Source organism: Hyla sarda, chromosome 7 (assembly GCF_029499605.1).
Source record: "Hyla sarda isolate aHylSar1 chromosome 7, aHylSar1.hap1, whole genome shotgun sequence".
NCBI lineage: Eukaryota > Metazoa > Chordata > Amphibia > Anura > Hylidae > Hyla > Hyla sarda.
In genome coordinates, this window is record NC_079195.1 from 105,256,598 (window position 1) to 105,280,487 (window position 23,890).

General features: G+C 43.4%; 1 long non-coding RNA gene across 1 annotated transcript in view; it reads left to right on the forward strand.

The window, feature by feature from the left end:
* LOC130282260 (uncharacterized) overlaps positions 1-23,890 on the forward strand; it is a 60,549-nt gene that overhangs the window by 13,922 nt on the left and 22,737 nt on the right. The window contains exon 2 of the long non-coding RNA XR_008846307.1: positions 15,088-15,143. This is a non-coding gene — a long non-coding RNA (uncharacterized LOC130282260). The remainder of the gene's footprint in view (positions 1-15,087; positions 15,144-23,890) is intronic.

Here is a 23,890-nt window from a genome sequence, read left to right on the forward strand (position 1 = left end):
TGGTGTTGCTAGTGGATGATGGGGGTGCTACTACTGGGGGATGTTGCTGGAGGATGATGAGGGTGCAACTGGCCATCCCCCCTGGCAGTATCACCCCCATCATCCATCCGCAGGATCATCCTCCTGGCAGGAGCACCGCCATCATCCACCATCAGGATCTGCTGAAGGAGGTGCTACTGTTGGGGGGGGGGGTGTTGCTGGTGGATGATGAGGGTGCTACTGCCAGGGGGGGAGCATTAGGTAGGCAGCAGTTCCCCCACTTTAGGTAGGCAGCAGTTCCCCAACATTAGGTAGCATATTTTCCCCACATTAGGCAGCATAGATTCCCCACATTTTGTACGTGTTCCCCCACATTAGGTAGCACAGATTCCCCACATTAGGTAGCAGTTTCCCCACATTAGGTATCATAGATTCCCCCCATTCGGTAGCACAGATTCCGCACATTAGGTAGCAGTTTCCCCACATTAGGTAGCATAGACTCCGCACATTTGGTAGCACAGATTCCCCACATTAGGTAGCAGTTTCCCCACATTAGTTAGCACAGACTCCCCACATTAGGTAGCATAGAATCCCCACATTAGGTAGCATAGACTCCGCACATTTGGTAGTAGTTACCCCACATTAGGCCGCAGGTTCCCCACAATAGGTCAAAGTCTCCCCACATTAGATCGCTGTTTAGAGAAAAAAACCACATACAACACAGAGAGACACACACACAAACACACACACAATCAGAGAGACACACACTCACAGTCACACACACACACAGTCACACACAGAGTCACACAGTCACACACACACACACACAGAGTCACACACACACACACACACAGAGTCACACACACACACAGAAAATAAGGCATACTTGGCACACCAGAAGGCCTCCTACACAATTCCAATGCAAGAAATGATTGTGGGCAGGGGTGTAGCGCTCCTGGGTCCCCCTGCAACACACACACAGTCACATACACACAGAGTCACACACAGTCACATACATACACACACACACAGAGTCACGCACAGACAGTCACACACAGACAGAGATAGCGACAGACAGAAAGACAGACACACACACTCACCCATCCAGCGCAGCGCTCCTTCTCTCCTGGTGCCCTGCGAGTGACGTCACTGACGTCCTATGCGGTGGTGCTGATGGACGGGCGCACAGCGGCGATGAAGGCCGGGGGAGCAGCTGACGGACGGGCGCACAGCGGCGATGAAGGGGATGAAGGGCAGGGGGGGGGTTGGGGTGGTGCTGACGGGCGCACAGCGCAGGTGAATACTGGGGGGGGGGGGGTGGGGTGCTGTCAGACAGGCGCACAGCGCAGGTGAAGGCGGGGGAGAGGGGGTGGGGGAGTGCTGCCGGTCGGGTACAGACGGGGGGTGTCGGTGTAGCTGGGGGGGGGCTGCTGCGGAGCGTCTTGGTGTTACCCCATTAGGTTGGTGTCACCCGGTGCGGGCCCCCCACACCCGGGTCGCAACTCCACTGGGTGCTGCGAATGACTGCTCCAGACTCATTCTTTGTCTTTCACAAACTATTTGCCTCCCTGGTGCCTTAGGCATTGGCCCTATAATTTTTTGAAGTTTAGCAGTAGCTAAATACATGCTTAATGCAAATGTAAACATTGATCTTTAAATGTAAGGGGTTATGAAAACCTCTTGGGTACTGCAAATGCCTGCTCCAGACTCATTCTGTGTCTTTCAGGAACTACTTGCCTCCCTGCTGCCTCTGGCCTTGGGCCTTACATTTTTGGATGTTTAGCAGTAGCTAAATACATGCTTAATGCAAATTTCAACAATGATTGTTAAAGGGGTACTCCGGTGAAAACCTTTTTTCTTTTAAATCAACTGGTGGCAGAAAGTTAAACATATTTGTAAATTACTTCTATTAAAAAAATCTTAATCCTTCCTGTACTTATTAGCTGCTGAATACTCCAGAGAAAATTCTTTTCTTTTTGGAATGCTCTCTGATGACATCACGATGACAGTTCTCTCTGCTGACGTTATTATAATAATAATAATGCTTTATTTATTGTTGTCCTTAGTGGGATTTGAACCCAAGTCCCCAGCACTGCAAGGCAGCAGTGCTAACCACTGAGCCACCATGCTGCCCTTAGCATACATCTGCAATGCATGGTTGCTAAAATGGACAGAGATGTCAGCAGAGAGCACTGTGCTCGTGATGTCATCAGTGTTCCAAAAAGAAAGGGATTTCCTCTGTAGCATTCAGCAGTTAATAAGTACTGCAAGGATTACGATTTTTTAATAGAAGTAATTTACAAATATGTTTAACTTTCTGCCACCAGTTGATTTAAAAGAACAAAGGTTTTCATCGGAGTACCCCTTTAAATTCTCGGCGCTCTGCTAGGGCCTTCTCCTACCCCACCTGGGCCGATCCGAGGACCTCACTAACCAACTCACTAACTAATCCAATCGCTTATAGTGACGGGCGGTGTGTACAAAGGGCAGGGACTTAATAAACGCCAGCTTATGACCCTCACTTACTGGTAATTCCTCGTTTTAAGGTTAAATAATTGCAATCCCAGATCCCTATCACGAACTGGTTTCAGCGTGCAACACGCACCTGTCCTTGAAAAAAAGAGACACGCTAAGTGGAGCGCTAGTGCGGCCCAGGACATCTGAGGCCATAACACACCTGTTATTGCTCGATCTCACAATTGATCTGGCAAGGTAAGGGGTTATTAAAGCCTCTTGGGTACTGCTGAGGCCTACTCCTGACTGCTCCTGGTGCAATGTATGGGGTAATTAAACACTGTGTTATTGTTACATTTACTGATAATTTTATCAGTAATAAAATTTAATTTTGCAGAACGGAACGCTTGTTGCGTGTGATTTTTTAATGAAAAAAAATTTATATATGGAGAGGGATTAACTCTACTTAATCATTTTTGGCGATTAGAATCCTTTTGTGATCTGATCTTTTGGAGACAGATGCGCTTACACACATGTAATAATTTTTTTAACCAAATTTCAAACATTGTGTGGTTTATTATTTTTGAGAAGAATGTCTTTGGGTGGTCCACCATCCTGCATTTTAGAGTCTTCTGAACTGCTGTATATGCGCTTGTCTTTAAAAAACAGGTATTTTGTCAGACAATTTCAATAAAATTTAGCAGTTTTTTGGGGTGGATTGTGAAGCCCGGGTGTGTACTCGTGCATCAGCCAACTCCAGGCTGTGTCTTTCAGGCAATCTATGGGTTCCTGATGCCGCAGAGGTGGGGCCTGGGTCTGGGAATTTTAAATTTTTGGATTGCGGGTGCTACCAAAAAAGATGGACACACCCTAATCCATTCAGTGGAGCGCGCCTGTGGCCCCGGACATCTGAGGGCATAACACACCTGTTATTGCTCGATCTGGCAATTGATCGTGCAAAGGTAGGGGGTTATTAAAGCCTCTTGGGTACTGCTGAGGCCTACTGCTGACTGCTCCTGGTGTAATGTATGGGGTAATTAAACACTCTTGGGATTTTTTTTTTTTATTTACTGATAATTTTAATTTAATTTTTTTAAATTGAATTTTCCAGAATGCTAATTGTTACACAACGGAACGCTTGTTGCGTGTGATTTTTTAATGAAAAAAAATTAAAAATACGGACAGGGATTAACTCTGCTTCATCATTTTGGGCGAAAAAAGTCCTTTGGTGGTCTGATCTTTTGGAGACAGATGCGCTTACATACATATTGAATTAGTTTTTGTAAAAAAAAAATTCAAACATCGTCTGGTCCCCCGTCCTGCATTATAGAGTGTTGTAAACTGTTGGATATGCGCTTGTTCTTACACAAAGGTATTTCTTTAAAAAAAATCTAAAATGTTTTTGTTTTTTGGAGGGAATTGTGAAGCCCGGGTGTGTACTGGTGCATCAGCCAACTCCAGGTTGTGTCCTTTAGGCAATATATGGGTTCCTGATGCTGCAGAGGTGGGGCCTGGGTCTGGAAATTTCTAATTTTTGGATAGCGGATGCTACCTATGAGAAATCTTTGTCAAAAATTTCATATATTGTGTTGTTTTTTTTTTTGGGGGGGGGGGGGGGGGGGGATTGTGAAGCCCTGGTGTGTAGTGTACTAGTGCATCAGCCAACTCCATGCTGTGCCATTCAGCCACTATATGGTGTCCTCATGCTGCCAACACGTCCACGCTGTGCCATTCAGCCACTATATGGTGTCGTCATGCTGCCAACACCTCCGCGCTGTGCCATTCAGCCACTATATGGTGTCCTCATGCTGCCAACACCTCCACGCTGTGCCATTCAGCCACTATATGGTGTCCTCATGCTGCCAACACCTCCACGCTGTGCCATTCAGCCACTATATGGTGTCCTCATGCTGCCAACACCTCCATGCTATGTCATTCAGTCACTATATGGTCTCCTGACACTGATGCCACCACCAGGCTCTGTCATTGTTCTGCTGTGCGGTAGTGATTCTAAGAGTGATGCCGGTAATCTGCATGCTATTCTGAATTACAGTATTATTTCACTACCCCAGCACACTCCATATGCGTTTTAGGACACAGCAAAGTGTTCTATACCCCTATAGAGGCTGTATGTAGGCTAGAAATAGCCTTTTTTTAAATATCGATTTGCCACAAGTTCGGATCGAAACAAACTTTTCGTGAAAATTCGGCGAATCGGCCGAATCGAATTTTTGAAAAGTTCGCTCATCTCTAATATCTTCATTAAAAAATATTAATATTTATACCAGTTTTTTCATTTTATACTTTTGGCCACTAGGGGTCTCTCTTCTATGCCTGGTCTGCAGGTAGCTTCCTATGCTTTTCATAGTAAGTGTACAGCTTTTAGGACTAATGCTGAAAGGGCACTGGTCCTTCCACAGGAAGTTCAGTACTCTCAGCTCAGGACTCGCTCCCAGCCTGGAGCAGCACTGTGAGCTACAAGTTGGCTGTCTGGGCATGCTGGGAGTTGTAGTTTTGCAACAGCTGGAGGTACCCTGGTTGGGAAACACTGCTGCAGAGGGAGAGTAGCATACAGGAAGACTAGCAGAAGCAGAGTCCCGGCCAGGCTTCATGTGACATCATGCCCGCCGGGACCCGCCTCCTTCCACCCCTCAGAAAGACAGTGCTCCTGAGCTAATGAAGAGGGATAAAAAAAAAAGGTATTTCCACAGCGTTTTAAACCTCAATAAACAAAGGGATAGGCATAGTTAGAGTAAGGGACAGATGGGGAGGGGTATCAGGGAAAGTTTAGTTGATGACAGGTACTCTTTAAGGGGTTAAGGTGAAAATGAGCTGCATCCTTTATTTTTGCATTTTAATTTTTTCCTCCTCGCCTTCTAAAAATCAATCATAACTCTTTAAAATTTTCCTCCACAGATGAGTATGAGGGCTTCTTGTTTGCTCGACCATTTGTCCTTTGTAATGACATCACTCATTTTACCATAAAATGTATGGCGTAACCTAAAAAATACCATTTATGTGGGGAAATTGAACAGAAAACTGCAATTTAGCAAATTTTAGAAGGTTTCGTTGTCACGCTGTACAATTTACGGTAAAAATTACATGTTTTCTTTATTCTGTGGATCAATACGATTAAAATGATACCCATAATTTCATACTTTTCTATTACTGTGCCACTTTAAAAATCTCAAACTTTTTAACCAAATTAGTACCTGTAAAATCTCTCTATTTTGACAACCTATGACTTTAAAAATTTTTCCGTATAAGCGGCAGTATGAGGGCTAATTTTTTGCGCCGTGATCTGTACTTTTTTTGATACCACATTTGCTTATATAAAACTTTTCATACTTTTTTTTTTATATGATGTGACAAAAAAGCAGCAATTTTGGACCTTTTGCTTTTTAACACGTTTACGCCGTTCACCGTATGGGATCATTAACATTATATTTTAATAGTTCGGACATTTACTCACGCAGCAATACCAAAATATGTTTATTAATTCTTTTTTTTATACTTTTTGGGGGTAAAATGAAAAAAGGGACCATTTACATTTTTATTGGGGTAGGGGATTTTAAAATTTGTAAAAATTTTTGTTACACTTTTTGAGTTCCCATAGGGGTCATATTTATAGAAATCACTTGATTGCTAATACTGTTCAGTGCTATGCATAGGGCATAGCACTGATCAGTATCATCGGCGATCTTCTGCTCTGGTCTGTTCGATCTCAGACCAGAGCAGAAGACCCCTGGAGACGGACAGAGGCAGGCATGGTAACCTCAGAGTGCCATTATAGAGGATCGGATCCCCGCAACAGCGCCACGGGCCATCCGATCATCCATTTTTGTGACCGCACTGCCGCAGATGCCGTGATCTGTATGGATTTTGGCATCTAAGGGGTTAATAGCAGACATAAGCTTGATCGCTCATGTCCGCCATTAACGGCGGGTCCCTGGCTGCTGATACATTCAAGTCTTGCGTCGTTAAGGGATTAAATGTGTCAGCTCATCAAATAATTTTAATATCACATAAATAAAACCCAAGTAAACAACAAATGCAGTGTTCAAGTGATCATATGTTGAAAAGTAATTGCCACCTAAACCTACGACTGGTTGTGCCACCCATAGCAGCAACAACTGGAATCAACTGTAGAGGGGGGGGGGGGGAGTATCTGTAGTAATGGTGGTTAGGGGATTCTGTATTGGGGTGGTGGGATTGTGCTTTGAGGTAGGGGTGAGAGGGTTGTCTGTTTTGGCAAAGAGCCTGTATTGGAGATGTCTCTAAGGAAGTCACAGGGTTTTTTCAGGGCTCTCTGGAACACACTTGCTATATTATTGTCACATAAAGTGGGTCTTTCTTTATGATAGATGTAGGTTTACACCTGACACAGACAGTCATTACCAGCTGGTATCGGCTGCTGATATCAGACGCCATTTGCGGGGTATGGTGCAGGCCCGGATCCCGAGCTTGCACCATACTCCATCATGTGACCCAGGGTGTAAATGTATGCCATGGATCAGCAGGGGTTTAACCCTTTAAGGACCCAGCCAATTTTCACTGTAGGACCCGGCTATTTTTTGCACATCTGACCACTGTCACTTTAAGCATTAATAACTCTGGGATGCTTTTACCTTTCATTCTGATTCCGAGATTGTTTCTTCGTGACATATTCTACTTTAACATAGTGGTAAAATTTTGTGGTAACTTGCATCCTTTCTTGGTGAAAAATCCCAAAATTTTATGAAAAATTTGAAAATTTAGCATTTTTCTAACTTTGAAGCTCTCTGCTTGTAAGGAAAATGGATATTCCAAATAAACCATTTTTTTTAATTCACATATACAATATGTCTTCTTTATGTTTGCATCATAAAATTGACGTGATTTTACTTTTGGAAGACACCAGAGGGCTTCAAAGTTCAGCAGCAATTTTCCAATTTTTCACAAAATTTTCAAACTCACTATTTTTCAGGGACCAGTTCAGGTTTGAAGTGGATTTGAAGGGTCTTCATATTAGAAATACCCCACAAATGACCCCATTATAAAAATTGCACCCCCTAAAGTATTCATAATGACATTCAGTCAGCATTTTAACCCTTTAGGTATTTCACAGGAATAGCAAAAAAAGTGAAGGAGAAAATTCACAATCTTCATTTTTTACACTCGCATGTTCTTGTAGACCCAATTTTTGAATTTTTACAAGGGGTGAAAGGAGAAAATGTATACTTATGTTTGTAGCCCAATTTCTCTCGAGTAAGCACATACCTCATATGTCTATGTAAATTGTTCTGCGGGCGCAGTAGAGGGCTCAGAAGCGAAGGAGCGACAAGGGGATTTTGTACGAGAGTACATTTTTCTGAAATGGTTTTTGGGGGGCATGTTGCATTTAGGAAGCCCCTATGGTGCCAGAACAGCAAAAAAAAAAAAAACACATGCCATACCATTTTGGAAACTAGACCCCTTGAGGAACGTATTAAGAAATTAAGTGAGCCTTAATACCCCACAGGTGTTTCACGACTTTTGCATATGTAAAAAAAAAATTTTGTCACTAAAATGTGTGTTTCCCCCCAAATTTCACATTTTTGCAAGGGTTAATAGCAGAAAATACCCCCCAAAATTTGTAACCCCATCTCTTCTGAGTATGGAGGTACCCCATAAGTTGACCTGAAGCGCACTACAGGCGAACTACAATGCTCAGAAGAGAAGGAGTCATATTTGGCTTTTTGAGAGCAAATTTTGCTCGGGGGGCATGTCGCATTTAGGAAGCCCCTATGGTGCCAGAACAGCAAAAAAAAAACACATGGCATACCATTTTGGAAACTAGACCCCTTGAGGAACGTAACAAGGAATAAAGTGAGCCATAATACCCCACAGGGGTTTCACGACTTTTGCATATGTAAAAAAAAATAAAAAAATTTCACTAAAATGTGTGCTTTCCCCCAAATTTCACATTTTTGCAAGGGTTAATAGCAGAAAATACCCCCCAAAATTTGTAACCCCATCTCTTCTGAGTATGGAAATACCCCATGTGTGGACGTCAAGTGCTCTGCTGGCGCACTACAACGCTCAGAAGAGAAGGAGCGCCATTGAGCTTTTGGGAAAAAAATTGTTTGGAATGGAAGACAGGGGCCATGTGCGTTTACAAAGCCCCCTGTGGTGCCAGAACAGTGGACACCCCACATGTGACCCTATTTTGGAAACTACACCCCTCACAGAATTTAATAAGGGGTGCAGTGAGTATTTACACCCCACTGGCGTTTGACAGATCTTTGGAACAGTGGGCTGTGCAAATGAAAAATTACATTTTTCATTTTCACGGACCACTGTTCCAAAAATCTGTCAGACACCTGTGGGGCGTAAATGCTCACTGTACCCCTTATTACATTACGTGAGGGGTGTAGTTTCCAAAATGGGATCACATGTGGGTATTTATTTTTTTTGCGTTTATGTCAGAACCGCTGTAAAATCAGCCACCCCTGTGCAAATCACCAATTTAGGCCTCAAATGTACATAGTGCGCTCTCACTCCTGAGCCTTGTTGTGTGCCCGCAGAGCAATTTACGCCTAGATATGGGGTATTTCTGTACTCTGGAGAAATTGGGTTACAAATTTTGGGGGTCTTTTTTTCCTTTTAACGCTTGTGAAAATAAAAAGTATAGGGCAACACCAGCCTGTTAGTGTAAATTTTTTTATTTTTTTACACTAACAAGCTGGTGTAGCCCCAACTTTTTCTTTTCATATGGGGTAAAAGGAGAAAAAGCCCCCCAAAATTTGTAGTGCAATTTCTCCCGAGTACGGAGATACCCCATATGTGGCCCTAAACTTTTTCCTTGAAATACGACAGGGCTCCAAAGTGAGAGAGCTCCATGAGCATTTGAGGACTAAATTAGGGATCGCATAGAGTGGACATAGGGGTATTCTACGCCAGTGATTCCCAAACAGGGTGCCTCCAGCTGTTGCTAAACTCCCAGCATGCCTGGACAGTCAGTGGCTGTCCGGAAATGCTGGGAGTTGTTGTTTTGCAACAGCTGGAGGCTCCGTTTTGGAAACACTGCCATACAATACGGTTAAAATTTTTATTGGGGGGGGCAGTGTAAGGGGTGTATATGTAGTGTTTTACTCTTTATTATGTGTTAGTGTAGTGTTTTTAGGGTACATTAGCACTGACGTGTTACAGTGAGTTTCCCGCTAGGAGTTTGAGCTGCGGCGAAAAATTTGCCGCAGCCCAAACTTGAAGCAGGAAACTTACTGTAAACCTGCCCGTGTGAATGTAGCCTGTACGTTCACATGGAGGGGGGGGGGGGGGGGCGACAAACCTCCAGCTGTTTCAAAACTACAACTCCCAGCATGTACTGACAGACCGTGCATGCTGGGAGTTGTACTTTTGCAAAAGCTGGAGAAACACTGGTTGGAAAATCTTCAGTTAGGTTCTGTTACCTAACTCAGTATTTTCCAACCAGTCTGCCTCCAGCTGTTGCAAAACTACAACTCCCAGCATGTACTGATCGCCGAAGGGCATGCTGGGAGATGTAGTTATGCAATAGCTGGAGGTACGCAACTACAACTCCCAGCATGCTGAGACAGCTGATTGCTGTTTGGGCATGCTGGGATTTGCAGTTTTGCAACATCTGGAGGGCTACAGTTTTAGAGAACACTGCAAAGTGATCTCCAAACTGTGGTCCTCCAGCTGTTGCAAAACAGTTGTTTGGGCATGCTAGGAGATGTAGTTTTGCAAGATCTGGAGGGCAACAGTTAAGGGACCACTATATAGTGGTCTCAAACTGTAGCCCTCCAGCTGTTGCAAAACTACATATTCCAACATACCCAAACAGCTGTCTGGGCATGCTGGGAGTTGTAGTTTTGCAACATCTGGAGGGCTACAGTTAGAGACCGCTGTATAATGGTCTCAAACTGTACCCTCCAGATGTTGCTAGGCAACTCACCAGCTTCTGTCGGATCCAGCCGCACGTCATCGTCACCCGCCGATCTCCATCGCCTGCAGCCTCCGTCGCCTGCCCAGATCGGTAAGTGGATCTTCGGCGCCGGTCCCCGTCGTTTCCACGTCCTGCCCCGCCTATTGTGGGAGGGCAGGATGGAGAAAACGAAAGTTAACCCGCCCGCGATCTGCTATTGGTGGTCGCGTCTAGACCACCAATAGCAGGGATAGGAGGGGTGGCACCCATGCCACCTCACTCCTATCGCTTCAGGGGGATCCTGGGTGTCCTAGACACCCGTGATCCCCGTTAAATTCCGGGTCACTGGGTCACTATAGACCCGTAATGACCCGGAATCGCGCAAATCACAAATGTGAATTCACTTGCGATTTGCCGCGATCGCCGAGATGGGGATTTCTGATGACCCCCTGGGTATTTGCACAGGATGCCTGCTGAATGATTTCAGCAGGCATCCCGGTCCGATCTCCGCCTGGCGGGGACCGGAACTGCCCATGACGTAACTGTACGTCATGGGTCCTTAAGACCCAGGGCGTCGGGACGTAACGTTACATCATGGGTCCTGAACGGGTTAATCACTCCTTTGCACCTCTAGTATAAAATATAAAGACTGCTTCTCTAGCGATATCCAGTACATGGTACAGTATGTATGAGAACCAGATTTCTAGGTCCTAACTGCAAGAGGTTCAGGTGTTGTGTTCGTAATACAAGAGCAATAAGAGCAATGTATTACGGCCATCTAAAAGCAGCCCTGCTGATAATTAGTTAGGTTTAGGGACAGTGATTGATTAGAGTGACAGTCTGTACAGGTGAATGTAAAATAAAAAACCTATGCAATTCCCATCACAATTAGCACACCTTGTAGTTTTGACATTTCTTTTAATACATGATCCTGTGAATGTAGAAATCTTTGGTATCTATGAACTCTTCACATTTTATGAGTCTCTTTGCTCATGTGACGTGTGAGATCACTACCAGGAGCCCAGAAATTCTAGGCATCAGTCTCTAGTTTTCCTACCTTCGTATCATAGAGAGGGGCACTACTTTTTCACTGCATTGCATTTTATTTTGTGGTATTTTTGTTATAGATACTTGGCCTTACCCTATTGTGGGAATTGTGTCTGAGGAGGTTTGGCTTCCAGCTTATTTGCACTAGATCTGTGATTACATGTTCTTTTTATGTGTCTTGTCTGGTCTTTTCAAGTAATTTTTCAATAAATGTTGTATAATCCACCACATAAAAACGACTGTACTAATGTGCAATATGTTTAGAAAAGAAACCACAAAAACTGCATCATGAAGAAGAAAACAGAAGAGGCAGTTTTTTTTCCAGAAAAAAATGTCAAATAAAAAATGTGTGTCTTTACCCTTACAGAGTATAGTATAATAGAAAGAAGTAGCTTCCACATTGATTTGTCACTTATTTTGTTGTCACAGATTTGGGACAGGCTTTTTGTAAATAAACAGTTTTGCTAAATATACTGACATACCCCCACAGTCAAAGCCAAAAGAATGACTTAAAGGGGTACTCCGGTGGAAAAAATGTTCATTAAATTAACTGGTGCCATTTTCTTTTTGAATTTCTTTTCTGTATGACCACAGTGCTCTCTGATGACACCTCTGTCCATGTCAGAAACTGTCCAGAGCAGGAGCAAACCCCCATAGCAAACCTATCCTGCTCTGTACAGTTCCTGAAACGGACAGAGGTGTCAGCAGAGAGCACTGTGGTCAGACAGAAAAGAAATTCAAAAAGAGAAGATCTTTCTCTTGAGCTTACAGCAGCTGAAAGGTACTGGAAGGATTGAGATTTTTAAATAGAGGTCATTTACAAATCTGTTCAACTTTCTGGTGCCATTTGATAAAAAAAAATATATTTCCACAGTTTTTTTTTTTTTTTTTTACAAAACAGCTCCCCTAGGTACCTCCTGTATCCTGCTCTTGTCCTCCAGTGTGGTCCTCTGCTATGTTTCCAGGATTCGACCCATAAGACTGATGCTCAGCTGATTGCCAGCCACAGCGATGTCCCACCTTGGCCGTGATTGGGTAAACAGCAATGCGATGTATTGAGCCCTATCCCCAGTCTTCTTCTTAGTACTGGGGCCCAACACATCATACTGCAGCTCAGCCTATCAATATCCGAGACAGGGCATTGCTGTGGCTGGCGATTAACTGAGCAGCAGTCTGACCCCTGGCAACAAGGAAGAGGAATGTGTTGGAAAACAGGAGCATGATACCAGAGGCACCAGGGGAGCAGCAGGAGGTAAATCTGTTTTTTGTGTGTTTTTGTTTGTTTTTTAATGCAGACAGCTGGGCAGGTTTTTCTACAAAAAGTTGAAAGCCACTTAATTCCTTTAACAAATGACTTATATGATAAATTTCTCCCAAAGACGGGAAACAGTGGAAACGAGTTATATGGTTAGACCATTTATTTTGGATTATTGTAAATCCTTGTTCTAATGCGTCAACAATAAAACACTTAAAGCAACCTCTAGCTCTGAATCTTATGGGGCACATTTAATATTGCAAATCTGTCACAAGACTGACTTACATGACTTGTGCTCCATTTAGTGTGTGCATAAAATTATTGTTAGGAACTTTTGAGTCTCGTTGGTCTGAAAATCCATATGGAAAATTACATCAGGGCACATGTAATAAAGCTGTCTGACATATAGGCCCAGATTTATCCATCAGCCTGAAACCAAAACTGTTTAATTTGCTCATAACAACCAATCACAGCTCAGCTTTCATATCTTAACAAGCTCTGGTAAAACGAAAGTATAGTTGTGATTGGTCGCTATGGGAAGATCACACAGTTTTTTGTCTCCAGCAGATTGTTAAATCTGGGTCATTATTTTCATTTCTATATGTCTGGTTTTCTATTGTTCTGATAAGTTGTGTTTCATTATGTCAATTAGTTTTTGTTGTCCTAATATTTTAATGAAAACAATGGCTGCTTAACCCCTTAAGGACTCAGCATTTTTCCGTTTTTGCATCTTTATTTTTTCCTCATCACATTCTAAAAATCATAACGCTTTCAATTTTTCACATAAAATTCCATATGATGGCTTATTTTTTGCGCCATTTCTACTTTGCAGTGACATTAGTCATTTTACCAAAAAATCCACGGCGAAACGGAAAAAAATTCATTGTGCGACAAAATTGAAGAAAAAATTAAATTTTGTAAATTTTGGGGGCTTCCGTTTCTACGCAGTGCAGTTTTTGGTAAAAATGACACCTTATCTTTATTCCCTAGGTCCATACAGTTAAAATGAGACCCTACTTATATAGGTTTAATTTTGTCGTACTTCGGAAAAAAATCATAACAACATGCAGGAAAATTTATACGTTTAAAATTGTCATCTTCTGACCCCTATAACTTTTTTATTTTTCCGCGTACAGGCCGGTATGAGGGCTCATTTTTTGCGCTGTGTGCTGAAGTTTTTATCAGTACCATTTTTGCTTTATTCGGACTTTTTGTTCGCTTTTTATTCATTTTTTTATGACTTAAAAAGTGACAAAAATACGCTATTTTGGACTTTTGAATTTTTTTGCGCATACGCCATTGACCGTGCGGTTTAATTAACAATATATTTTATAGTTCGGACATTTACGCACGCGGTGATACCACATATGTTTATTTTTATTTACATAATTTTTTTATGGGAAAAGGCGGGTGATTCAAACTTTTATTAGGGAAGGGGTTAAATGACTTTTATTAACTTTTTTTTCACTTTTTTTTTGCAGTGTTATAGCTATCATAGGGGGCTATAACACTGCACACACTGATATTTTATCCTAATCCCTGCAAAACCATAGCTTTGCATGGATCAGCGTAATAGGGGCTTGATTGCTCAAGCCTGTGGTTCAGGCTTGGAGCATTCAAAGCCGATCGGATGCGATGGAGCAAGGTAAGGGGGCCTCCGCTTATGTCCTAGCTGATTGGGACATTGCAATTTTATCGTGATAGTCCCGATCAGCCCGACGGAGCTGCCAGGAAGCATTTACTTTCATTTTCGATGTGGCGATCAAATTGATCGCCGCGTCTAACGGCTTAATAGCGCACGGCACAAAATCGGTGCCACGCGCTATTAGCCCAGGGTCCCGGCTATGAATAGCAGCCAGGACCGACTCGAAGTGATGCGGGGTCACGGCGTGACCCCGTTTTAAACACTGGGACCGGGCGCAAGAGAGTACAGGTACTCCCTGCGTCCTTAAGAGGTTAAAGGGGTACTCCGCTCATAGACATCTTATCCCCTATGCAAAGGATAGGGGATAAGATATCTAATCACGGGGGTCCCGCCACTAGAACCCCCTAGTATCTATGTGCAGCACCCGGAGATCTGAACCACAGGTCAATTATCAAATCAATCATACATTTTTTTTGTTCAGCAATGTGGCCAGGGTTTATTAAAATGCAATGAGTCCTGCAATAAGCCAAGCTACATCTCTCTATGATCGGGAGACATATTTAGCTACTATTGAATAGGGGCTCAGTATCTGTGGACACCAGAAAGAAACAATGAAAACAGACTCCTTGCTATGTTCATATATGATAGACTGATCATTATCAATGTGCTAATTATATAAAGAATAACTGAATATGTCAATAACTAAGAAGTCAGTTAATGTAAATACTTTGCAGGAAAATGTCTGTACTGTATATAGAACAAGTCAGAAAAGCCAATCTCTATCTCTTCTACATTGTTTAGAGATGGAGGACCACACGCAGGAGAGGACTCAATTGAATAAAGAGACACAAGAAGAGGTAAATTCTCCTATAGTTCTGAATAATAATTTTTCTGTTTAAGCACATCTGTCAACTCCATACCATGTACAGAGCTGCAAATCCCTGCAGATAGCAGGGAGGAGGGATATGATTAACCATACATCTTGTTTTGCTAATCACTTTTGTTACCAACTGAAGAGTCAAACTGGTGGTGCTTAGGTACCGTAGCATCTCCTCCCTCCTACGCCCTGTGTAAGATTAACAAACAAACATTAAGATCTGGGAATACTGATTTTCCAATCAATCCTCCCATATCATTTAAATGTAAAGGGCTATTAGACTGCTTTCTAAGAATCATATGTGGCTTGAACAGGGGAAAATGGACAAAAATATCTATACTAACCTAGTCCTGGTCACCCCCCGCAGCTCCTGTCTGTCTTTTTATGGTCCCCCAATCTTCTTTTTGCTTCCTGCACTCAGTCCAGAACCTGCCTGCTCAGCCCATCACTGGCTGACACAGGACACCGCTGTGAATAAGAAAAGAGAAGATCGGGGGACCTAACTGAGGTGAAAAGAAACTTTAGGGGACTGGACTAGGTAAACATTATATACATTATTTTTAAATTTTTCCCCTACTCCAGCAGCATATGATTTATTTTAGAAAACATTGGAATACCCCTTTAGTATTGAGGGTTTTACATATTGATGGGTTGATGGGCACTCATTCACTTTAAAGGAAAACTGACATCTTGTTCACGCGTACTAATCCCAATAAATGGGGTGAAAGTGCAAATAAGCAGCATTAAAAAGAGGGGTTACTCACATATTTCTATCCAACATATAAAACATTATCCCTCCAGTAGTGGCATTGATATAGCCCTGCTGTGCACAATGGAGGCAGGGAGCCAGCTTGCCGAGCTCCCTGCCTCCTCAATATGCAGGGCTAGGCCCACCCATCTGATGAATATTCTAGTTTCTGTACTCTCATGTCCTAAAGACGTGAGAGTAAAGAAATTACAATATTTAGGGGTGGGCATAGATCTGTATATTGAGCAGGCAGGGGAGCTCAGCAAATCGTCTCTCTGCTTCCATTGTGCACAGCAGCGTTATAGAAATGCTACTACCGGGAGGGATAACTTTTTATCTGCTAGACAGAATTGTGTAAGTAACCCCTCTTTTGTTTATGCTGTTCACCCGCACTATAACCCATTGTATTGAATTTAGTGCAGGTGAACAGGATGACAGTTTGCCTTTAATGGTACTGACCTGCATTATCATTCATAGCTGCCTATATGGATGATCTGCTGATCTTTGCAAATAATGAAGAAGACATGGTGTTCAAGGAGGATCCCAACCATCAAATATTGGTGGCCTTTCCTAAAGATAGGCCATCAACATTTGCCCATTAGTGACCCAAATATGCCTTTGTATAATGGTCACTAAAAGTCCTTGGGCTAAAACGGGTTAACCTCATAGGGATAGTAATAGCGGCCATGGCAGATGGTGATATTTGCAGATGGTGCAGGATCCCACTATAAGACCATCTGCACCTCTATAAGTTAATTAAAAGGTTAAGTTGAGTTGCCATGGCAGCTGGAGGACTAAAAATGGCTATGTTAAGAAGGCAGGAGGTTTAGATCAGAGGGACACCTGTTCAAGTCCCTACTGAGACTGAAAATTTTACAAAAAGTGTTTTGTAAAATGAAAAAAGTGATAAAAAAAGACCCCTACAAAGCCTGTCCTGAGACAAGCTTTGAGACAGGCAATCGCCGAAAATCAGCGGTCAATTCAGATCAGCGATTTGCGGTGACTTCGGGTCATTCGGGTCTCCGGTCACCCGGAAAAATAAGGGTGATAGGTGCTGTCCGAAACCGGTAGGAGTGAGGTGGCACAGGTGCCACCTCATGATCACTTTGTCGGTCGGGACTATCGGGACTATGCAGTTTTGTAACAGCTGGAGGCACACTGGTTGCGAAACACTGAGTTAAGTAACAAACTCTTAGTGTCTTGCAACCAGTGTGCCTCCAGCTGTTGCATAACTACAACTCCCAGCATGCACGGACAGTCAAAGGGCATGCTGGGAGTTGTAGTTTTGAAACAGCTGGAGGTTCCCTCCCCCCCATATGTGAATGTACAGGGTACATTCACAAGAGCGGGGGTTTACAGTGAGTTTCTCGCTGCAAGTTTGAGATTCGGCAATTTGTCCGCTGCAGCTCAAACTCCCAGTGAGAAACTGTACACTACACTATACAAAATAAAGAGTAAAACACTACATATACGCACACTCTTACATAGTTACACCCCCCACCCCCAATAAAAATAAAACTGTTTCCAAAACGGAGCTTCCAGCTGTTGCAAAAAAAACCACTCCCAGTATTGCCGGAGAGCCATTGACTGTCCAGTCATGCAGGGAGTTTAGCAAATCTTGAGGCACCCTGTTTGGGAAACACTGTCATAGGTTATTTTTGGTATCAGAGGCAAGTGTAATGCTTGCATCCGAGTCCGTCCCTATGTAAATCCCTAATTTAGTCCTCAAATGCGCATGGCGCTCTCTCATTTTGGAGCCCTGTTGTGTTTCAAGGCAACAGTTTAGGGCCACATATGGGGTATTTTCGTAATCAGGAGAAAGAAACAACTTTTGGGGGGCCTTTTCTCCTTTTACCCCTTATGAAAGGGTTAAGTTGGGGTCTACACCAGCATGTTATTGTAAAAAAAATTAATTTTTTACACTAACATGCTGGTGTTTCCCCATACTTTTCATTTTCACAAGAGATAAAAGGAAAAAAAGACCCCTATAATTTGTAACGTAATTTCTCCTGAGTACGAAAACACCCATTATGGCGACATAAAATGCTCTGCCAGCGGACAACAGGGCTCGGGAGTGAGAGAGTGCCATGTACATTTGAGGTGTGTGCACAGTGGTGGCTAATAGTTACTGTGATTTTGACATAAACACAAAAAAATCACCCACATGTGACCCCATTTTGGAAACTACACCCCTCACTGACAATAACAAAGGGTATAGTGAGCCCTAACACCCCACAAGTGTTTGATAAATTTTCATGTCCAAATGTCCCATGTGAATGTACAGGGTACAGTCACACGGGCGTGGGTTTACAGTGGGTTCCCCGCTGCAAGTTTGAGATTCAGCATTTTTCCGCTGCAGCTCAAACTCCCAGCGGAAACTCGCTGTGAACCCCCGCCCATGTGAATGTACCCTAAAAACACTACACTACACAAAATAAAGAGTAAAACAATACATATACACACACACTTACACAGTTACTCCTCCCCCACCCCCAATAAAAATGAAAAACGCCACCTATGGCACTGTTTCCAAAACGGAGCCTCCAGCTGTTGCAAAAGAACAACTCCCTGTATTGTTGGACAGCCATTGACTGTCCAGGCATGCTGGGAGTTTAGCAACAGCTGGAGGCATCTTGTTTGGGAAACACTGTATATAGGGTATGTTTGTTATCGGAGGCAAATGTAATGCTTGCATCCGGGTCGTCCCTATGTAAATCCCTAATTTAGGCTTCAAATGCGCATGGCACTCTCTCACTTTGGAGCCCTGTTGTAATTCAAAGCAACAGTTTAGGGCCACATATGGGGTATTTTCATAATCGGGCGAAAGAAACAACTTTTGGGGGGCTTTTTCTCCTTTTACCCCTTATGAAAAGGTAAAGTTGAGGATTTACACCAGCATGTTATTGTAAAAAAAAAAAATTATACTAACATGCTGAGGTTTCCCCATACTTTTCATTTTCACAAGAGGTAAAAAGAAAAAAAGACCCCCAAAATTTGTAACACAATTTCTCCTGAGTACAAAATACCCATTAAGTGGGTGTAAAATGCTCTGCGGGTGCACAACAGGGCTTGGTAGTGAGAGAGCACCATGTACATTTGAGGTGATTTGCACAGGGGTGGCTAATAGTTACAGCGGTTTTTACATAAACGCAATAAAAACCCTACCCACATGTGACCCCATTTTGGAAACTACACCCCTCATGGAACATAACAAGGGGCATAGTGAGCCCTAACACCCCACAGGTGTTTGAAGAATTTTCGTTAAATATGGACATGAAAATGAAAAATTTGTTTGTCTTTTTTTTTTACTAAAATGCTACTGTTACCACAATTTTTATTTTCACAAGGGGTAATAGGAAAAAAAAAATTTGTAACACCATTTCTTGTAAGGGTAAGAGTAAGGGAATACCCCATATGTGGATGTAAAGTGCTCTGCAGGCGCGCTACAGGGCTCAGAAGAGAAGCCATTGGGCTTTTGGAGAGAGAATTTGGCCGTAATCGAAGGCCATGTGCATTTACAAGGCCCCCATGGTGCCAAAACAGTGGACCCCCCACATGTGACCCCATTTTGGAGACTACACACCTCAAGGAATGTAACAAGGGGTGCAGTGAGCATTTACACCCCACAGGTGTCTGACAGATTTTTTGAACAGTGGTCCATGAAAATGAAAAATTTTATTTTTTATTTGCACAGCCCACTGTTCCAAAGGTCTGTCAAATGCCAGTGGGGTGTAAATGCTCACTGCAACCCTTATTACATTCCGTAAGGGGTGTAGTTTCCGAAAAAGGGTCACATGTGGAGGGGGGGCTTTGTAAAACGCACATGGCCCCTGACTTCTATTCCAACCAAATTCTCTCTTGAGGGGTGTTGTTTCCCAAATAGTGTGCCATGTGTTTTTTTTTTAATTTTTATTTTTTTTGCTGTTCTGGCACCATAGGGGCTTCTTAAATGCAACATGCCCCCCAAAAACCATTTCAGCAAAATGTGCTGTCCAAAAGCCAAATTGGTCTCCTCATTTTTTCCCTCATAATCCCCCTAATTACTGCTTTTAAAGCATCCCAGACCATTCCCTCAGATGCTGTGCCAGAATTTATTTTGGAATAAGATTGCACCTTTTTAATTTCCAAATCCTCCCCTGTATTTCCAACCAAGATTAATCCACTCTTATTTCCCCTTTTTTTCATCTTGGGATGAAACTGGAGCATTAAGGGGGTAGTCCAGTGGTGAAAAACTTATCCCCTATCCTAAGGATAGGGGATAAGTTTGAGATCGCGGGGGGGGTCCGACCGCTGGGGCCCCCTGCGATCTCTCTGTACGGGGCCCCGGCTCTCGGCCCAGATAGCGGGTGTCGACCCCCGCACGAGCGCTTCGGCTCTGCCATAGAGTTGTATTGAGGGTGCGTGTCGGCCGCCGCCTCGTGCGGAGGTCGACACGCCCCCTTCCCGCAGGCTGTCGGGGCTCCGTACAGGAGATCGCAGGGGGCCCCAGCGGTCGGACTTAGGATAGGGGATAAGTTGCTCACCACTGAGTCACCATTGGACTACTCCTTTAATGGGGAATGGTCTGATATGTTCCTTGATTCATACTTGATATTTTGTACCCAGGAAACAATCTCATCTGAACCTAGTGTCAAAATTATTCGAGACAATGTTTTTTTTGATTTGCTATAGCATGAATAAGTCTTCTTTGGATTTTTTTACCTCCAAAAATCAACCCACCCTAACTCCTCAACCAGTCACCTTGAGGGTGATACTTGATAAGCCTATTTGGCTGTGTTTGTAAGAGGGGCGTGGAATACTCTACGCACCCCCCCCCCCCGTCACACAGGTTTATGGGAGGGGCCTTACATATTTAAATGCACACCCCCTGTCTCACAGATACGTGCGTTACATTTGGCAAGAGTTTGCAGTTGGGCACCGCTGTTAGCGTATCCCCTCTTCCCCTCCCGGGTCTCAGGCCTGTGGAGGTCGTTGGTTTGCGGTAGCAAGGCGGACGATATTTGGGCTGCGGTGAGGTAAGGGCCGGTATTCCGACTGTGCGAATTTACTATTGTATGATGTCCCAGTCCTCGTCAGCAACTGATGGTGGGACAGGTTTTCTAGGGGCTACAGCGTTGCCGATAGGTGCTGTGGGGTTCCCCGGGGGCCACACGAGTCCGGCGTTCCCACCTGCAGGCTGGTAGCATACTAGTCACGATTGGTTGCTCACACTTGGCAGCGCTGTCACGGGTCCTGGCGGCTCGAGGCAGCAGGTCACGGCATTGTACAATTGCAGCTCCGGCTGCTCTACACGGACACCGACGCCAGGTGGCGCTGCGTGCGCACGTGTTCTGGCAGTTTGGGTGGCTTACAAATAAAAAATAAAAAAAAGTGTGTGTAGAGGTAATGATTAAAGTATTTCAGTAGGAATATGGTTATTAATAGAATCTTTTGTTATTGGTATAATATAAATGAATACATAAAATAATGAAGGGTGTATGTGTATATGTGTGCAGGCACGTCTATTGTACACATGTACATAAATTTTATATATTATATATAATATATGCCTGTAGTGTTGTGCAGATGTGTATATCGATAGCATCAACGCAGGGGGTGGTAGAGAGTACGTAAATCTTAGTGTTTATTTAAGCATAGTTAAGGGTATGGGGTGCAAAAAAAAAGCAGTGGTACCTTCTCAGTGATGCCATTTTTTAGCAGGTGATATGGGGTGTAATATAAAAAAAAAGTGTATATAGGTATATATAGATATATACAATAAAATGTTGTAATATACGGTTCCTACACTTCTAATATCACATACTGTGCATATAGCCATGCTGTTTTCAGTACATGCTTTTCAGGATTATGCGCAACGTGTACGGGCATAGCTTAGGTATGGAACATATACTGGTAATGGCTTGTGCAGCAGGTACGGTGGCAGTGTAGTGTACAGTTCACACTATCACGTCGTCCACAGGTATAGTGTTGTATACGGTTCAGGCACACCGTCGTATGTACAGTTACAGTTATAGGTTTGTTTTCAGTACATACGTTTTGTAGTAATACATACAGTCCACACTCTTACAATATTAAGTGGCAAATACGGTATTGTACTGGTTAATTACAATACATTCGGTTATTTATTGGTGGTTATATATATATATATATATATATATATATGTGGCAGCTATTATAGCAGCCTTTATGTGTGTTATACCCATGGTACCTGCCACGTCTGCAGGGGGATGCACTGCGCAGTTGTTGTTACTGACATGTTTTTTTCACGGCATCAACATCTCGTCACATAGGCGGTTGTATACCCATTGTACCTGCCACATCTGCAGGGGGATGCACTGCGCAGTTGTTGTTGTTACTGACACGTTTTTTCAGGGCAACAACATCTTGTCACACAGGCGGTTGTATACACTTTGTACCTGCTACGTCTGCAGGGGGATGCATTGCACACTTGTCACTGACAAGACTTCAGAACAACAACATCTCGTCACACAAGGGGGACATATTTCCAGACCTGTCACATCTGTAGAGAGATAGGTTGCATAGTTGATGGTATAGGGCACATTGTCAGGGCAATTAATACCAGGACACATAGGTGGTATCTTTCATTCCCGCTACCTCTGCAGGGGGAGGTGCAGTGTAATTGTTGTTACTGATACATCTTCACAGCGATAACAGCACGACACATAGGCAGTGATATATCCGTTGTTCCTGCCACATCTGCAGGGGGATACACGGCATAGTTATTGTTACTGACACGTTTCTGCTGAGCGACAACATCACGTCACAAAGGTGGTTGTATACCCATGGTTTCTACCACGTCTGCAGGGGGATGCACGGCGCAGTGGTTGTTACTGACACGTCTTCAGAACAACATAATCTCGATACTCAGGTACTGGTCTATTCTTGGTACCTGCTACATCTGCAGGGTGATAAATTGCATAGGGGGTGGCTTATCCTTCATAGCTGTCAATTCTGCAGGGGGACGCATTGCGCAGTTATTGTTACTGACACGTCTTCAGAGCGACGATATCACGACACATACGCAGGGGTATACTCATCGTACCTGCCACGTCTGCAGGAGGATATATTGCATAGAAGTTGGTATGGACACGTTTCAGAGCGTAAACATCACCGCACATACGCGATTACAATCGTTCACAAACGTCTTGGCTACAGGAGGATTCACTGAGTATTGTTATGATTACATGGCAGAACAATGTTCATCACGACATGTAGGTGGTGGTCTTTCCATTGTACCTGACATGTCTGCAGGGCATATGTTGATTAGGTGTTGTTACTGACACGCTGCAGAACGACAATATCATAACTCATAGATGGAACACTTAGATGGTATACACATCATACCTGCCATGTGGACAGAGGAATTCACTGACTAATTGTTGTTACTGACATGCCTTCAGGGCAACAACATCATGACATACAAGTGGCTGTATACTCGTTATACCTGACATGGTTGTTGGAGGATACACTACAGAGTTGTTATGGACACACTTTCATAGCAATATCAGCATGGCGCATAAGGGTTGTAGTCCCTTCATACCTGCCAAACCTGAAGTGATACACTGTGTAGTTATTGTCACTAACATGCTTTCTGAGTAAATTTATGACACATAAGAAAAAAAAAACATGGTCGGGTTAGACCTGTCACGTGTACTGGCACGAGGCTTACGCAAAGAACTGTCACACCACAGGTACGATAATTTTGCAAGGACCTGTCACATCTACAGGCACGACGGTTACAACAACACCTGTTATTGGTTCAGGTATGGTGGGTCACACATACAAACACAGGTTCGAGGGTCACAATGCATAAAGCTTTCTGTCAATCATGGCAGTATGTCACCTCAGAGTTTTAAGTTTGAAGCAGATGTTTGGCGGTCTGAGGTTGGGTTAGTACTCAGGTTGGGTTATGTGAAGGCAGTTGATGGAATGTATGACCTCCCAGGTGAATAGGCACA